Source organism: Lagopus leucura, unplaced genomic scaffold (genome assembly GCF_019238085.1).
Source record: "Lagopus leucura isolate 7727_CA_CO unplaced genomic scaffold, USGS_WTPT01 Super-Scaffold_1, whole genome shotgun sequence".
NCBI lineage: Eukaryota > Metazoa > Chordata > Aves > Galliformes > Phasianidae > Lagopus > Lagopus leucura.
The window spans coordinates 42,454,298-42,467,368 of record NW_024962250.1 but is presented as its reverse complement, the minus strand read 5'-3'; positions in this window follow the sequence as shown (position 1 = coordinate 42,467,368).

Sequence of the window (13,071 nt, the reverse complement as noted above, 5' to 3'; positions counted from 1 at the left end):
TTAGCAGACTCTTCGAACAACATTTGACTTTTTTTTCCTTTTCATATTTTTTGATGTCTTCAAAGCTGCAGCCATGGGGTCACTTCAGGTGGCCCCCAAGCTGTCCCCCCAGCACAGCAGCCGGCAGAGCAATCCCTGCAGGGGCCTGGGGCCAGCTCATGGCCCAGGAGGGAACAGGAAGGCAGGAACCACCTCCTACCTCTGCCATGGGTAGCTTCAACATGTTTCAAAAGTGTTTTTTGACCAAATGAGTGATGAGAACTCTGAGAACAGTATGGGAATGTGGAAACAGCTCCCCATGTTTTTTTGCTGTCATTGAAGTGGATGTGCCCAATATTGCATCGCACTGAAGGTGGCTCTTCAGCTGCCACAACTGCAACTCACTGACACCAGACACGAGGAGCTCCTTTTCCTGCGGTGATGAAGACTTAAACCAAGAGATCAAACATACAGTTTTAATATGGGTAATTTTATGAAAAACAAAACCAAAACAGCCTGATCTGGGAATAAAGCCAAGCAGACGTGGAGAATTCCCAGCAGGGCTTGCAGCTCCCAAGGCATGGACAGCACACAAGGGAGGTGGACCAGAGCTCTTCTGGAGCATGGTGGAGTGTGGCTGCTGGGTGCAGGCAGTGGGCGCTGCCAGCTGTGTGCCTGTGCTCCCCCCAGCTGCGGTGCTCAGCGGTGCTGGGGCAGTGGGAAGCCTTCAACCCCTGGGCACCTTCTGAGATTCCACACGCTTTCCAGAAGTGATCTCTAAATTCTCATATATACATGCTATCTGAGGCAGATTGGTTCAGCTTTGACACAAGGCAACAATGATAGATGTCAAACATGCTCCCAAGGAGGCTACAGAGACAGATAAGATAAGGAGGAATGCAGCATGCTGCTGTCAGTGCCTGGCGTAGACATCTCACAGCAGATTAATGATCTTGCAGCCCCTTATTTTTCCGTTATATTAGAAATAATGTCATCCTTTCAAGTTACAGTATCCACTGCTGTACCTATGCACAAACTTTCGAGTTACAGTAGTTGTACAGCTCTGAAACATCCATTCTTTCCTCAATCTGGAGTATTCATCCCTAAAAAAAGTCTGACCTTCAAAGTCCCAGAACCTGAAGGAATTTTAAAACTCATTGAATTCCACATGTCCAGCCCCCACCTGCTCTGGTGTGTGCTGCTTCATCAGGAACAGCACAGAACACGCTTACCCCTCCTCTCGTTTCAGTCACTCCATCATCACACTGTATTTCAGTTTCAGCAGCTTTGCCATTTCCTTGAAGGACAAACACGCTGCTGGGGCGTCCCAAGGCAGCACATCACCGTGCCCAGCAGTGATGCTGCTCCGCAGCCTTTGTGGTTACCATGTGCAGCCCACACAAACAGTGTGCTCTGACAGAGGAGGGAGACAAGGGGCTGTGGCTGCCACAGAACATCTGTGTCAGGGGAGACCCTGGGAACGGGGCACAGCCAGCAGAAACACCTCTGAAACCCCTTCTTATAGTGCTGCTATACAGATTGGCTCCAAACTCTCCCCCTCTCCCCTCAAAAGAAGGGCAAACCTGGAAAGGAGAAGGAACAACCCTCATAAGCAGACATCTCAAGTTTAGCTTTTACGATAGGCTTGGGCAACGAAGTGCAATGAGCCCAGTGCCAGCCAACGAGCAGCACCTGCTGCAGGCATATAAATAATAAGGATGAAAGAAGGCAGCTACTGCAGCTCTTGGTGTGTTGCAAAGCCAGCACAGTATTTGGGTGTGTTCGTGGGGCTGTGCCTGGGTCCATCCTTGCTCATAAAGGTGTACATGTGTGTGCATCTGTTCCCCTGAGAGGAAAAGACAGGCTGCAGAAAGGAGTCATTGTCCTGAGGTACGCCCTGGGCAGCCTCCTCTGAGAGAAAGACAAAGACAGGTTTAGTGCTGATACTTTGCATGGCTTTTGTGAACAGCTTTTTTCAGATTCTCTCTTACCCCCATAAAGGGGAACTACTGACAGTAGAGCTCTCTACAGTAATGCAACTCAGCTCCTGGGTTTTTGGGGAATTAATGGACTGTAGGAAGACAGAGCTCCATTGCGGTGTGGTTTTGTGCACTGGTGTGAAAGCTACTTCATGCACTTAAGCTTCTGATGATTCACAAAGCTGAAAACAGCTCAACCTTCCTGCATCCTGCTTTCATGTCTCTGTTGTTCCCCAGCATGAGGGGAGGCCGTACAGCTGCTGGGGTCTTGGTTCTGGTTGGCACTCAGCTCTGAACTGCAGCCTGAAGCCTTTTGCTTCCCCTAGCCAAACCAATGCTGCTTTGCTTGCTCAGCTCTGGTTTCCCTGTCTGGAACAGTTGGGATGAGGGGTTTTTCTCTTGTGGCCCTGCTGGGTTTTACTCTTTGATCTCATTCCGCATCTTGAGGGAGAAGGGGCCTGGCAGTTCAGGGCAGTCTGGGCAGTGAGCTTTTATTTTTCCTGCATCAGCTGCTGTGTGAACACCTAAGAGAATGTTAATTTTGTAATCAAACAAACAACAAAATAGCAACATAAACAAAAGAAAAACACTTGCAGCTTTCTTAGAATGCCCCAGCTCTGACCCAGCAGAGCCCTCCCAGCAGCTCAGCGCAGCCCACCTGCACGTCACGCTGGCTGCATGTGTGAAACTTTTGCAGTCATTAAGTGGGGACTGTATGTGACACAGCACAGACACAGGGCCCTCTCTGGTGAGTAACTGCGTTGCAAAGCACTGCTGCAGGGAGCGCTGGTTTGGAATATGCAGTGTTGCTCTTCCTGTTACTGTGATGCTGCTAAGATGATGTGGAACTGCGTTGAATTCCGTTTTAAATGGCGTTGAAATGCATTTTTTTATTTGTCTCATGTAAGAGACAAATGTAATGTACAATATCTTTTCTCCATTACTCCACAGAGCTATGTGGAGTCAGGAGCTGGATCGGATGGTCCCCGTGGGCCCCTTCTAACCCTGGGCGTTGTGATTATCATTCTGAGGCCGGTGAAATGCAATAGCACATGAGTCCCTGTGCCGTGTGCTCTAAGCCCTGAAAACTGTGTGCCTGGTCAGGCTGCTGGGATAGCACTGCAGGAAATGGCAAAAGCTGACGTGGGCATGGCCATCAGCTCTGCAGGTGCAGCAGCTGGCGGGCTCTGTTCAGAAACCAGCTCAGGTTTTCTTACTTCTGCCCACACAGCAGCAGAGTTCCAACCTTCTGCTGATTGGGGCACAAAGACAGGGACAGCCTTTCTGCCTGCTGCTGTCCCAGCACAGCTGGCACACATTTTGCAGGGCATCACGTGCTTGGTTCTGCTTTGCTCCTGCTGCATTTTCACTTCATGACTACCCATCCAGCTGCTGTATATTTCTGCCTTCACCCCTCCAAGTAAACAACAACAGGAGCTGATGTTGCATGGTGGCAGATGGAGCCTAGGAAGTGCTGTCTCTGCTCAGTGTTTGCGTGGTACAGAACAAACACTGGCAGCACTTACTGATCTTTGGAGAGATCGGTGCCAGCTGCACGTGGAGAAGATTGCTGCTGTACCTCTGCCACGAGGAGCCTTGTGCAGCACCACACCCAAGAGTGCAAAGGGGATACACTGATGTATCCCCACTGATGCAATGCGGTGCTGTCTGCATTACATTCTGTGCCACGGCAAATGCTGCGCTGAGGAGTGGCCCAGGAGGGGCCCAGGACTGGCAGTGGCAAGGAAGAACCCAGCTGCTCCCCTGCCTCTGACTGCCAGGGGAGAAGTGGTCCCAGCTCAAGGAATGGGGACTGTGGCAGGGCCTGCAGGGGCCTGTTGATTCCCCCCATCCCTGAGGTCACAGGCACTGCCCCCTCCTCCCCAGTGCCTGGGCAGCAGTAGTGCTGGCAGTGGTTTGGCAAAGGGAAGTCTCAATGTGGTTGGCAATGTCTTCAAACCATGCGGGTCCAATGGAATGGGGTGGCACGAAAGGAAGACTTGCAGAGGGCTGTGTATATGCTTTGGTACTGAGACTGTCCTTCATTGTTGCCGTGTTCATCCTGGCTTCAGACCTTGCTGCTTTACCACTAAGATTCTGGGCAGGCTCAGCACTCTGCCTCTGAGCAGAAATGCAATGCCAGCTTTTAAGCTTTTTAGAACTCAGTTCTTCCCCCGTTTTCTATTCCGTTTCGCTTTATAAGCCCCTCATAGCCCAGATTAGCAGCCTGCTGTGGTGTTGGGTCCTGGTGGTGGGGCTTATCCTGGTGATGCTGTCAGCTCTGTTCACCCCGGAGCCCCGCTGTGGAATCCAGAGAAACAGCAGTGAGGGATCACAGCTCTATTTTTACTCGTTGTTTGCCTTTCGTGGCAGTGCAGGTGCTGGCTGGGATGGGAGTGTTCACACAGCTCAGCCCACGTCGAGGTATTTCTGTGCCAGGGGAATGTGTGGGCTCCGCCAGAGCTCCGCCAATGTCTGGCACAGCACAGCCCTCTGCTCATGGCTCTGCAGGGGAAACCCCACTGCTCCTGTAGGCACTGGGTATGTGCTGACTGCACTGTGCTGCATCAATGCCTGTGGTCGTGCCCTGCGGTGGGTGAACAGTCAGGGACGGCAAGGGCTGGAGGTGCTCATGCATCCTGTGCCTGGAGCAGTGAGCCCCAACACTGCTGGCAATCAGGGTGATTCCTTATGATAAACAGCTGTGATAAAGAACAGGAGGGCTGGTGGATTTCTGGAGTTGTTTGTCAGCGCTCTGCTTGATTCCTTGGTGGTATCTCTGATCCGGACAGGCTGCAGATCCAAAGAAAACTGAGCGAAGAGTGAGGTTTTTGGCACCATCTGAGGATGATGGGAGATGTGGCCTTGCAAAGAACATGCGTCCAGAGTCCCTCACAGCTGGTCCCACTGTGCGCCTGCCAGGGGACAGCACTGTCTGCAGCGGGTGGGTGTCCCAATAAAGAGTGAGAGATTCCATGTTTGGGTGGCACATCTCCCAAGAAGTGGCACTTTGGGACAGAGGGCTTTAAAATATGGTCACACTCTTTATGTATGTTTAAAAAGAAAAACTGGGGGTGGAACGTGTGAATCAGAGGAAAGGAATTACCTGCACTGTGCCCAAGAGAGAAGCAGAAACAAAGTGTGGGTGAGGGGAGCAGAGATGGGAGCTGTGTGGGGCAGTGGCTCTGTGGTGGGGACTCCAGTGAGAACAAGCACCTCTTTGAGCAGGAATCCAATTCTGGAAGGAAATACAACCGAGAGCCTCTCACTCTTTGCCTAGAGCGTGCTGCTCCTGCCTCTGCTGCTTTGAAGTAACTTCTGTATGGCTTGCAGAGTGAGCAGTGAGTCAGTGGATGCAGTCTTCTATCCCAGTGTGCCACCTACAAAGCTCCTGGAGGTGTCTCTGAGAGAAGAACGTCTTGAATCACACCAGCAGTCTGTTCTGAGGTAATGTATGGGAGTTCAGCCACAGAGGGAATGAGCAGTTTGTTTAGGAGGCAAATACATACAGGTGGGCACTGACAGAGCAGTAACCTCAGCCAGTCCCCTCCAGCCGTTTTGTTACTGCACACAGTGCTTGGCGAGGGGCTTTCCTTGCTATCTGTCGTGGCTGCAGCCCCACTGTGTCACTTTGGGCTTGTTTGAAAGATGCTGATGGTAACAGGGAACAGTTTTGAAGGACAAAGTGTGAGTTCTGGGGCCCCTTTTTAAACATAATTAAACCATGGTAATGATAACGTGGGAACCAGTGATGCTGCAGTTGAAAATCTTGGGAGACGAATCCTGGCCACCGCAGGTCCCAGCCTGTGCAAACCCTCTGGTTCAGACGCTGCTGGGTCTCGGCTCCTAACATCGTGCTGAACTGCTTCCTGGTGGAGCAGCAGGACAGCACTGAGCCGTGCAGCACAGAGCCTTTGTGTGCCTGCTGAGCTGGTGTCCACTCGTTCTTCACTGCTCCACAGCCGCTATTTGGAATGTTGGCTGTTCCACCTGGGAAATAGTTGCTGTTGTCTTAATGATTCTTCCTATTTGGCTCTTATGTCAACAGTAAGTGAGGAGCAAAATTAAGTGTCCTTAATAGGCCCTTGTGGGGATCTTATCAAAAGGCGTTTACGACTCTTCTCTTTCCTTTTGCTTTAGATAAAGAGCAGCTGTAACACCCAACAACGGACTGTCACAACGCTGACTGCCCTCTCATTGTGAGGAATGCCTCAGAGGATTTTTCAGAGACCGGATCTTTTGTGAAAAAGTTTTAATTTGCGATTGCAATGGTGGGTGCAAGCAGGAGCACCTGCTGTGAGAAAAACGAGCTCTTCTATCTCCTAGTTCTCGCTGCTGAGTCCCTCCCCTGCTGCCAGGTTCACGTTCTTGGTGCACACATCCCCAGGTAGTTGACAAAGTCCATCTCTCTTTGTTTCTCTAAGTAAGCAGAATCCACATATTGGTTGCCAAGCCAGTGTCTCGTGCCATAAATCTTCCAGATCGGTTTGCTGCTTCTTACGCAGCTCTGGGTGCGAATGTGTCTTGCAGCCTTTCCCTTTGGCTGCCCATCCTCCCTCCAGTGATCTCCCCAAGGCATGATAGCGCACAGATTAACACCCAGCCAGTCTCCTCTCTCAAAAATACACATAGTCTGTTCTTTAACCACAGAGGCCTATTTTATGTCAAGGGCCCTGAGGTGTGTACAACATTCTATTCTACAAAACCAGTGCCATCTCCCACACCACAGCACTGCCCGCAGTGGAGCCGGGGTAGCGGTGGGGCGGCTCAGTCGGGGCAGGGTCTGTGCATCGCTCCTCCCCGGGGAATCAAACCCTGCGGTGCCTTCCAAAAAGTGACATCAGCGAGAACAGAGCGGGTCTGGCTGGAGGTGGTGGAGGATTCCATGCTGGGATTTTTGGTGAGGAGAAACTAGGCATGGAGCAAGTTTATTTCTGGTGGATCGCGCTCGCACGGTGAAATAGCCGGGCCGTGTTCTTTCTGGAGCCAGGCAAAAGCATTCCTGCCCGAGGGGCGACCCGTGCAGCCCCATCGGTGCCGCAGCGCAGCCCGAGCCCCCCGGCCCAGAGGTTCCCCCCGGGGCAGCATTTCCACGTCAGATCCACGCGTGCGGCTCCAGCCTCGCCCGGCTCTTTGTTCGCTGATAATTACCGCTAAATAGGCTGCTGCTCATCCCGCTGCTATTCGCTTCGCCTCTCTTCCTTCTCCCCAGCTGCGAACCTGTGCTTGAAGCAATAACTGTGTTTAAGAAATAATAGAGTAAGTGGGAGGAACCGGTGCTTCTTTCTGCTTTTCCAGATCATCTGTGTTTGATGTGAAAAAGAAAACTGTCTTCTTTAACGGCTCTCCATCCCCCGGTCATTTAGTTCCTCTTTCCTGGGATAGCTCCCTTTGCTTTAAGTGCGTCTCAGCATTACTCATCCTTACGCCCTATTCAGAATCAATGAGGCGGGGAGAAAAGGGAGATTTACATGAGAAGCAGTATTTTGTGTATTTTCGCGCAGTTCTTGGAGCGTCCCCAGACGATGATCGGGGCTGTTTCACGAGCAGGGTACCCAGCCCGTCTGAGTTCTGTTTTAGACGAATCTGCCTTGTTCCTCTCCCCGTCTGGCCCCGCGTTCAGCTCCCTGAGCTTTCCCACTGCTGTGCTCACTGATACCGAAGTCATTGCAAACACTTTTCCCATCGGAACGCGTTAGGCAAATAATTCACCACCGTAGTGCTTTTTCACGTGTAGGCTTCTATCTTACACGGCTTCGCTAAGATGAAGTGAAACTTCCCCCAGCGCAGCCCGGGAGACCGAGCCTGGCAGCAACGGGGATGGACGGGAGGATCAAAGCGCTCCGGGTGCGAAACCCAACCCGCCAGGGTTTGGAGCAAAGCTTCCAGCCGGCTCTGATGGGTTACAGTTGTACTTTACTGTCTTATGTTCAAAAACCTTTGACGCTAATGCTGCTAATTATAGATACTGTGCTGTAAAATGTGGAGTTTTGAGTATCCTTCGGTAGAAAGTGTTCGGAGAACTGAAAAAACAGACGGGCAAAGGGGTCTGCGTGGTGCTACAGCAAGTCACAAGCCCAAGCTGAAAGGAAAGGCAATTGTAATCCCTTTGGAGCTGTTCTGAACCAGTGAACACGGACGGACCCTCAAGCGTGCATCTCGGTGCTGTGAGCTGTTGTCCCCGGTGGTGTCTGAGAGCCGCAGAAATGCGGCACTGAGGGGCACAAGGGGGGGAGGGGAACCTTTAGGTCACAGTTTGAACTGGCAGTGGAGCACCTGTGAAGGGCTGTGGCTGCCCAGCGAGCACAGGAACGTGGTTTGCAGCTGTGCTCCACAGCTGAGCAGAACGGCCGGACCCAGAGAGGAGCCTCCATGGGCTCATATAAGAGCCAGCCACTGGAAAGACAATCTCTTGGATCTGGGCAGCTTTCTGAGGAGGTGTTCTGTGCAGCCTAAGAGCCCCTTCACCAGTGGGGTGAGTGCAATTCTTCTTTGTCTTCCTGCTTATGGCTGTTGGCCTACCTGTGAATGCTTTGCTCGGTGCTGCCAAGAACCTTTCAGAAGAATTTAGCTTCTTCATGGGCAGAACAGGGGATGTTGTGGGGTGGGTTGGAGTTGGACTCGGTGATCTTAGAGGTCTTTTCCAACTTCAGTGATTCTATGATGCCAACAGCACTATACTGTGCACTTCTCTTAAAGGATTAGTATTTACACTGTGGGTAGTATTTACATCTGTGGGTAGCTCCAGGTGAGTTTGAAGCTGGGATCAGGACTCGGGGTGCTCCTCCATACCGCTGCTCCAAAAGCTTTCCTCAGGATGGGGTGAGCCTGTGTGTTCTCTGAAGTGCTGCTGCCAATGTGGTTGGGGTGAGGCTACAAGTGCATTGTGATTAAAAGTTTAATAAGTCAAAGGAAGCTCTTAATCGGTACCAGAAAGAGCCTTATTTGTAAGATACAGCACTGCATACTGACATGGCAGCGTGAGCTTTCTGAATTCCTATTTTTTAAACAGTGTAACTTTAACGGTGAATGAGTGTGACTGAGCGCAGCTCTGGTTACTGCTCTCAAGATGCAGGTTCTGCCTTCATGCTGTGCTCTTTGCTCGCTGGTGGTGAAGGGTGAGGGCAGTGCTCGGGGCTGAGCTTGTGCTGCGAGCAGCAGCGGCTGGTGGTGGCTCCTGCCCCCCGGGCCGGTTGTTCCTGCTGTGGTTATTCCTAACTAACCGCGATGCAGGTGGTTGCATCCTGGGGCTGCACCTCTGGTTCCTGCAGAGCTGCGATGGAGTGGATGCGTGCAGTCTGGCTCCCTGCTCCTTCCTCCTGTTGGAAATATCCACATAATTTTGTCAGGACGGTATCTCTGATGAAGCAGATTTTATTCGCGATTGCAATGGCGGCGTCCCGCAAGCAGGACATGGCAGCCTTTAGACCCTGTTTTCTCCCCCTTGCCTCCCCCCTCCCCTGTTTCCCCACTGGCTGGGTACTCCAGGTTCACAATCTTACAGAAGGTTTACATTTGCTATTTACTTGTTCCTTTATTCGTTACCTGGTTACCTGGTGTCAGTCAGCAGCCGTCCTGTTGTTTCCAAGCTGTCTCGGTGCTCTCCTTGTATTGATATGGTGATTTTCTTTAAGGTCGTCGTTAAACAAAGAGCACTGGGGATGATGTCAGGCCTTCCCATGTCTCTTCAGGCGCTTCCTAGGACAGGCCATGACTGTTCTCTGGTTTGCTCTGGTGCAGGATATTCTTGCAGTGTGTGTGACAAAATATACATATATACACCTCTCTACAGAGTGTGCATTCCTGGGAAGGTTCGTCTAGAGCATCAGTGATGTAAGCAATCAGAGATCTTCCCCAGGATAAGTAGAAGGACTCCCAAAAAGAACTATGATAGCAGAGATCATGAAATAAAAATAATATTATCCAATTCTAATGCAGAAACAACATTTGATTCCCACACTCCTGGGGCTGTCTCCTCCTTCCCTGGGCTCCCGAGTAACTTGAGGTGCCTTCTCCTGGTATTTTTCTCCAGACAGTTAACTACCCGATATCTCATTAAATTTAAATGTGCTGTTGCTGAGTAGAGCCATGGGCTCTGTACCGGCAATGCAGCACAGCGTCAGCCTTGCATGGACTTCCTGTGGTGCAGGTGACTTCAGCCCGTGTTCTGTGGAACAGCAACCACCCTGTGGCTCAGTGCTGGCTGCCTGAATGTCCTCCGACATCGGCTGGGCTCCTTTCTGTTAATTACTTGCCAGTGCTGTCAGGAAGGGCTGCTGGCCCTGCAGGTGCCCCTGCCCATGGGTTGGTGCTGGGAGCTCTGCTGCAGAACCCCAGCCAGCAGGGTTGGCTGTGCTTTTAACGATTGATTTAAAATAAGGATTGGGTAATTTGGAATGTAGGTGTTAGTGCTGTTGTAACTGGATTAATAACAACTGGCTCTTGTATTTTGATTAGGCCAGTAAAACACTAATTAGAAGAGCAATAATTTCTTGACACCTTGGATGCGTGCTCCCATTTACCCATAACAAGATTTTGAGTATGACGAATGCAGTGGATATACTTTTATGGGAAGCCATAACACTTCCTCTGAGGGTTCACAGGATGATTCCAGCTAATTGTCCTTGACTTAATTCTAGAGAAAACTCTCAGCTGTCACATGAAGAGACAGTTCCAGGCATGGCATGTGATTGTTAGTGAGGTAACCTGCCAGAATTTCTGTGAAGTTCTGTTTAACGTTTTGGGTTCCTCCGTTGTTCCCGCTGATGCGAGGCTGTGGTTATCATCATGGTTATCATCGCAGTGTCATCTGCCTGCAGCACAGCCTGTCTCCTCACTTCTTGGTGCAGAAGCAGCTCCTAATTTCCTAATTGCTGGATTAATGTTTTGAGCTGTGAAGTTAAACAGAGGCAGGACGTGGCACAATGGGCCAGCTGCGGAGCGGCAGCGCTCTGCCAAGGGAGAGGCAGCGCCGCCAATTATGTGGGATCCTCAGCAGCCTTGGTTCATAATTTGCAGTCCATTCACTGGGATTATTTCACAAACACATAAAAGCAATCACTTGGATGTGATTATTCACACACATGGAATACATAAACATCGAAAATGAGATTTATGGATCTTAGTGTGACAACTCTGCTTTCCTTGCTTACTGAAGCCCCCCTTTTTTTTTAATTCCCCTTTTAGCGTTTCAATGAAGACAGATTTTAAGACCTCAGGATATGGATAATCATCCTCACTGTCTGATTTCTATTACCTTCTGTGAAGAGCCTACAGAGCTCTTCTTGCCATTGAAGTTTTCTTGTACTCTGTGTTGGAGGCTTTTTTGTTAGGAAAGCAGATGCAGAGCAGGCAACAGATGCAGTCACAGAACTGATGTTTTGCAGATCCTTTAACGTTTTCCACTCATACTGATGCAAAACCCATGATCAGGTTGTCAGACTGCTGACATACGGATCTGTGCAGTCTGTCAGGAGCAGAGGAGCTGGGACAGTGAGCCAAACGCAGTGGGATGTGGGGAGGAGTGAGAGCGGATGCATGGAAATGGGGACGCTCCCCACCAGCCCTGATGGCATTGCACCTCATCCTATGATGCTAGGATGGCACTCAGCTGCAGGGAGCTCCTTGTTGCTCCCCAGGAGCCGTTCCAATGCTGACATGTAGCACTCTACAGGTGCTGAAACTGAAGTTGTAGCTGGCTAAATTTGTTCAAAATCTCACGGTTTGGGTAAATGAAGGAAGTTACCAGGCGTCTGAAAGAAGTGCAGTGATTGCACTCTTGTGCCAAAGTCCTGTTGCTATTATTAGCACGAGAAAGCAAACCTGAGAGTGGGGCAAAGCTGGTGGCTACAGGGTCTTGTTCTTTTTTGCTGTGGACACAGTTGTGAATGGTGGGAGAAGCATGCAGAAACCCCACGTGGAGAGTAAGGTTTGGGCTGAGAGGATCTTGAGGAACTGGGTGGCCCCAGCTTTCTGTGGGGCTCCAGGAGATTTGTGGTGTATTCCAGTACTGCTGATGCTGCAGGTGGGGCAAACAGAGGCTGATGGCAAAGGTCCTTTGGTTTACTGTGTGCTGACTGCAAAGTTCCAATAGCCACATATTGTGGAACAGAAATGGTTTAGTGAGCTGAGATACCTCATAGTGGGAAATCTCATAGCACTTCTATATTATTTAATTCCTTGAGAGAAATGCTGCAAATTCATATAAATTTGTTATTTTATAGCCTTCTTGTCTCCTTGCAGAGTGTGGCCCCAGGGCAGGCACTGTGCCTCAGCTCACAGCTGATGGATGCGCTCTCCTTAACTTGCTGATGTTACAGGAAAGACTCATTAATTGCATTGAGGGCTGATGGGCAGTGGCTGAAATGTGTTCTGATTATCTAGAAATGGTGCTATACAGGCTGACATGAGGTTGTTTTTTTTTTTTTTTTTAAAAGGGCTGCTCCTGGCAGTTGTCCTCTGTGCACACACTGAGACCGGCTCTGCTCAATGCATGCTGCCAACCGGTGTGGGATGTAGCAGCAGCTCGGTGCACAGTGCTGCTGTGTGTGTTCTCAGCAAGCATCACAAGATGATACTTTGGCATTGTACATCTGAAAACAGCTCAGCTGAAGCCTAGGGAGGGACTGAGGTGTGCTGCTGAGGGCCACCGGTGTGCTGGGCTCCTGTGCCAAGGGAGGGTTGGGTGTGGGAGGAATGGTTGCGCACTGATGGATTTTACTTCTTTGGAAGTGAATTTATAATGCTATAATATTTGTGGTAAAATTAAAATACAGGAAGCAGACATTGCCCTGTGGGTGCCTTTGGGTGTACAGAGAATAGAGCAAAAGAAAATTGATTTATTTTCAGTTACAATTTAAAAGAAACTTGGCTAATTTTGGGAGGTGTATTAGCCAAAGCACAGGTGAAAGAATAATGAACGCTTTCTACATTACTGTGACTTGTTTCCTTTTGCCAGGACTGGCACACAGCTCAATGCTAAGGCCATGCAATAGGCTCACACCAGAATAAGAGTTAGAAAAGTGTGATTTCTGCATCCCTGAAAGCGAAGGAAAGAATCAGTCTGTGTGGTTTTTTGTTTTTCTTTTTTTTTTTTTTTTTTTTTTTTTTTTTT